We start from the raw sequence: 5000 nt of genomic DNA on the forward strand, positions 1-5000 counted from the left end.
ACCTATGAAAATACGACGAAACCACATGCAATACAGCCATCTACGCGAATCTGGCAACACTACATCCACCATGTCGAGCGCACCACAAACAATAACGCCATCTAGGCCTCCTGCAACGGCGATACCGCCATCTATGAGACGCCAAGCTGAATACGACATCGCTGGGCGCACAGTACACATTGTCCGACGCCACCCACAAAGACGGCATCCTCTGTCCACCACGAAGTCGTCGACCGACAATCACGCCACCCGCACCCGTACGTGCCCCACCCCACCCACCAAAATCGCAAGTCCAGCGGATGAACGGCGGACGTTTCCCGCACTCGTAAGTTGCAATCCACACCTATATCTTGCGTTTCATGAAGAGTTTTATCCAATATTCGACATTCCCGCTGTCCCTAAACGTGCTCTAAGTCTGTGCGCGACCGCGTCGCTCACTGTACGGATTCCGATGCTGAGCGATCAGCTATGGGCCGCCCCATCCACGTCGGTCCCCGTGGGCGTTGCACTCGCAGTCGCAAAGACTCTGGGCAATGGCTATGTGCGCTCCGCAATATATTACTGGGACGAGTAATGAGGGTCCGAGCCCCCAGTGTGGGGAAAGTGTTTCGCAGCCCTGACCCACCGGCACGGTGTTGCGTCCCCCCACCTCAAACATGTGACGTAGTCACACCACCGGTTTTGACTAATAGACAGAATGTTTATAATCATATGCCATACACCGGGGGACGATGCCGCGAGGTGTAGCTAGCTAGTGCAGTCGCACCGCTACTACTGTACAGAGATAGAACAGGCATTGACTATACATACATTAAGCTTATACGCGGCGGTGCTTAGTAATACGCGCAGTCATCGGAATATAGATAACACATACAACTGTCCCTATACATGCTGAACGTCTGTGCACACAATGTCAACCACACGTCACCCACACACTCCATCACCCACTAGTCTATGCCTGTAACAGACGCAGACACAACATCTAAGTACCAGCATGGAACAACATCCAGTGCATCCTCTCGGCCACAGTACACCATCCACACTATGATAACCAGACCGGGACGTCGAACCAGAAAACTGAATATCCCACTCTTCCTACAACCACCATTGCTCAGATACGCCACCAACACCCACACATGTCCTACACAGGGGTGCACCCAACAGCACCACACTGCCGCATCTCACAGCACATAAACAATGGCAGGAATGAAAGACACAGGTGTGCCACTCCTTTGCCACAAACACAGAACGGGCGCGCCACCTGCCATGAGCCACAAGTGCAACTGACGTGACATATCTGATAGTGCCTCAGGCGTCCACTTACTACCATCACTATCAACGAACCTCGCCACCCCACCCCCCCCCCACACACACCATCCCTTAACCCAACTTCTGCCTTAACCTAACCCAACTTCTGCCTTAACCTAACCCAACTTCTGCCTTAACCTAACCCAACTTCTGCCTTAACCTAACCCAACTTCTGCCTTAACCTAACCCAACTTCTGCCTTAACCTAACCCAACTTCTGCCTTAACCTAACCCAACTTCTGCCTTAACCTAACCCAACTTCTGCCTTAACCTAACCCAAGTTGCGCCTTAACCTAACCCAAGTTGCGCCTTAACCTAACCCAAGTTGCGCCTTAACCTAACCCAAGTTGCGCCTTAACCTAACCCAAGTTGCGCCTTAACCTAACCCAAGTTGCGCCTTAACCTAACCCAAGTTGCGCCTTAACCTAACCCAAGTTGCGCCTTAACCTAACCCAAGTTGCGCCTTAACCTAACCCAACTTCTGCCTTAACCTAACCCAACTTCTGCCTTAACCTAACCCAACTTCTGCCTTAACCTAACCCAACTTCTGCCTTAACCTAACCCAAGTTGCGCCTTAACCTAACCCAAGTTGCGCCTTAACCTAACCCAAGTTGCGCCTTAACCTAACCCAAGTTGCGCCTTAACCTAACCCAAGTTGCGCCTTAACCTAACCCAAGTTGCGCCTTAACCTAACCCAAGTTGCGCCTTAACCTAACCCAAGTTGCGCCTTAACCTAACCCAAGTTGCGCCCTAACCTAACCCACGTTGCGCCCTAACCTAACCCACGTTGCGCCTTAACCTAACCCACGTTGCGCCCTAACCTAACCCACGTTGCGCCCTAACCTAACCTACGTTGCGCCCTAACCTAACCTACGTTGCGCCCTAACCTAACCTACGTTGCGCCCTAACCTAACCTACGTTGCGCCCTAACCTAACCTACGTTGCGCCCTAACCTAACCTACGTTGCGCCCTAACCTAACCTACGTTGGGCCCTAACCTAACCCACGTTGCGCCCTAACCTAACCCACGTTGCGCCCTAACCTAACCCACGTTGCGCCCAAACCTAACCCACGTTGCGCCCTAACCTAACCCACGTTGCGCCCTAACCTAACCTACGTTGCGCCCTAACCTAACCTACGTTGCGCCCTAACCTAACCTACGTTGCGCCCTAACCTAACCTACGTTGCGCCCTAACCTAACCTACGTTGCGCCCTAACCTAACCTACGTTGCGCCCTAACCTAACCTACGTTGCGCCCTAACCTAACCTACGTTGGGCCCTAACCTAACCCACGTTGCGCCCTAACCTAACCCACGTTGCGCCCTAACCTAACCCACGTTGCGCCCAAACCTAACCCACGTTGCGCCCTAACCTAACCCACGTTGCGCCCTAACCTAACCCACGTTGCGCCTTAACCTGCCCTGTAATTGTTAGTTATATGAATCTAGGAATTCGTGTAGCGTTGCCTAATTGCAACCATCTCAACATAGTTCACTTCGCGCACACTGTGGTGTTCTGCGTATTTCATTTTACGGTGCGTACCCTCACATCTTGCGAGTGTTGCTTACTTTCCACATGGTCCCGCTATCCACTGTATTGTGTACTGCAATAGGACGTATATCGCCCCCGCCCCCCCCCCCCCCCCCTCCCCTCCTGTCACCTCTAGCTCGTCGGTCAGGAGTTCGCGTGTTGAATGCGCTTCGCAGCTGTGCAATGGCATTCGCATACGTACGCTGGCCACCTTCCACGTGTTCTTTCGTGCACACGTCGCAGCGTGTATGTATGCTGATGGAGTGCGTCGTGACACACAACATCCAGGCATGCAAGACTCGTAGAAGTCGCAAATGTAGATGGATGTCTACGTTTGCTGCCCAAGTTACGCAAATGAACTGGAAATCCGTTGTTGCGCGGTTGTTCGCGCTGGAGGTGAATCGTTGATATCGACGATCGGTACAGGTATTAACCGGTTGCTTCAGCGACACCCGTCATACCCACGAACGTGAGTGGGCATGTGGGTATGAAGCGATACGCGGCGGTGGCTGGGTGGGACCGTCCCCGGCCGGTGAGGGGGGGGCGCCCGGCGTGCTGGCCGCGCGCTGCGTGGGCGCACGCGCGGCAGCCGGCTGGTGGGGGCGCCCAGTGGCAGGCGCGCCGGCTGACGGAGGCGGCAGGCGGCGCATCTGCGTGCCGGCGCACCCAGCGCGCGGCGCCGTGCGGCCAAAGTGGGTCCTCCCGGGCCCGGTGCGAAGCGCGGTGGACATCTGCAGTGTGCTGGTCCGATTGAGGACTGTGTGCGTTGAGGATGCGCCGCCGCCCGGCACTCGGCGCCGCGACGCCGTCTGCTGCTCGGTCGCCCCCGCGGTTCTCGCAGGTGGTTTGTATCGCAGCTGTGCGGATGTGTTGGCGCGTGCGCTGTGCTGGGAGAGTTCGCTTTGGCACCCAAGTGGGGCTCTGCCCCTCTGTGGCGCTGGCGTTGGAGCTGCCCGGTCACTGTTTGTGGCCGCGTGTTGTCTCCCGCCGGCAACACCACGACAGCACGCTCCCGGGCCTCTGTCGGCAGCGGCAAGCTCAGTTGGGAGCACGGGTGGTCGCACTGAAAGCGTCTACTCGCCTATCTCCGGGCGATTGCGCCTCTCTCGAACCCGACCAAGTACTTAGGACGGCGCTGCGCGCCGCCGGGACCTGAGAGGGTTTCGAGGTGTATCGTGCAGGGGAGCCCAGCCTCCTCCTGTTTGCAGAATAATTGAGCGGACGCTTGCGTGTTCGCGCGGGCCCCCGGGACACACTCCCGGGCGGCCGGCTGCTCAGCTCTAGTTGACGCAGCTCCCTGGTTGATCCTGCCAGTAGTCATATGCTTGTCTCAAAGATTAAGCCATGCATGTCTCAGTACAAGCCGCATTAAGGTGAAACCGCGAATGGCTCATTAAATCAGTTATGGTTCCTTAGATCGTACCCACGTTACTTGGATAACTGTGGTAATTCTAGAGCTAATACATGCAAACAGAGTCCCGACCAGAGATGGAAGGGACGCTTTTATTAGATCAAAACCAATCGGTCGGCTCGTCCGGTCCGTTTGCCTTGGTGACTCTGAATAACTTTGGGCTGATCGCACGGTCTTCGTACCGGCGACGCATCTTTCAAATGTCTGCCTTATCAACTGTCGATGGTAGGTTCTGCGCCTACCATGGTTGTAACGGGTAACGGGGAATCAGGGTTCGATTCCGGAGAGGGAGCCTGAGAAACGGCTACCACATCCAAGGAAGGCAGCAGGCGCGCAAATTACCCACTCCCGGCACGGGGAGGTAGTGACGAAAAATAACGATACGGGACTCATCCGAGGCCCCGTAATCGGAATGAGTACACTTTAAATCCTTTAACGAGTATCTATTGGAGGGCAAGTCTGGTGCCAGCAGCCGCGGTAATTCCAGCTCCAATAGCGTATATTAAAGTTGTTGCGGTTAAAAAGCTCGTAGTTGGATTTGTGTCCCACGCTGTTGGTTCACCGCCCGTCGGTGTTTAACTGGCATGTATCGTGGGACGTCCTGCCGGTGGGGCGAGCCGAAGGCGTGCGACCGCCTCGTGCGTGCTCGTGCGTCCCGAGGCGGACCCCGTTGAAATCCTACCAGGGTGCTCTTTATTGAGTGTCTCGGTGGGCCGGCACGTTTACTTTGAACAAATTAGAGTGCTTAAAGCA

At 55.4% G+C, this 5000-nt stretch overlaps 1 non-coding gene across 1 annotated transcript in view; it reads left to right on the forward strand.

Moving 5' to 3' along the window:
* The first annotated feature begins 4130 nt into the window (after positions 1–4130).
* The window catches only part of LOC126197029 (small subunit ribosomal RNA), a 1909-nt gene continuing 1039 nt past the window's right edge, over positions 4131–5000 (forward strand). The window contains exon 1 of the ribosomal RNA XR_007539439.1: positions 4131–5000. This exon is cut by the window's right edge and continues 1039 nt beyond it. This is a non-coding gene — a ribosomal RNA (small subunit ribosomal RNA).

This window comes from Schistocerca nitens, chromosome 7 (genome assembly GCF_023898315.1).
Source record: "Schistocerca nitens isolate TAMUIC-IGC-003100 chromosome 7, iqSchNite1.1, whole genome shotgun sequence".
NCBI classification, from domain to species: domain Eukaryota; kingdom Metazoa; phylum Arthropoda; class Insecta; order Orthoptera; family Acrididae; genus Schistocerca; species Schistocerca nitens.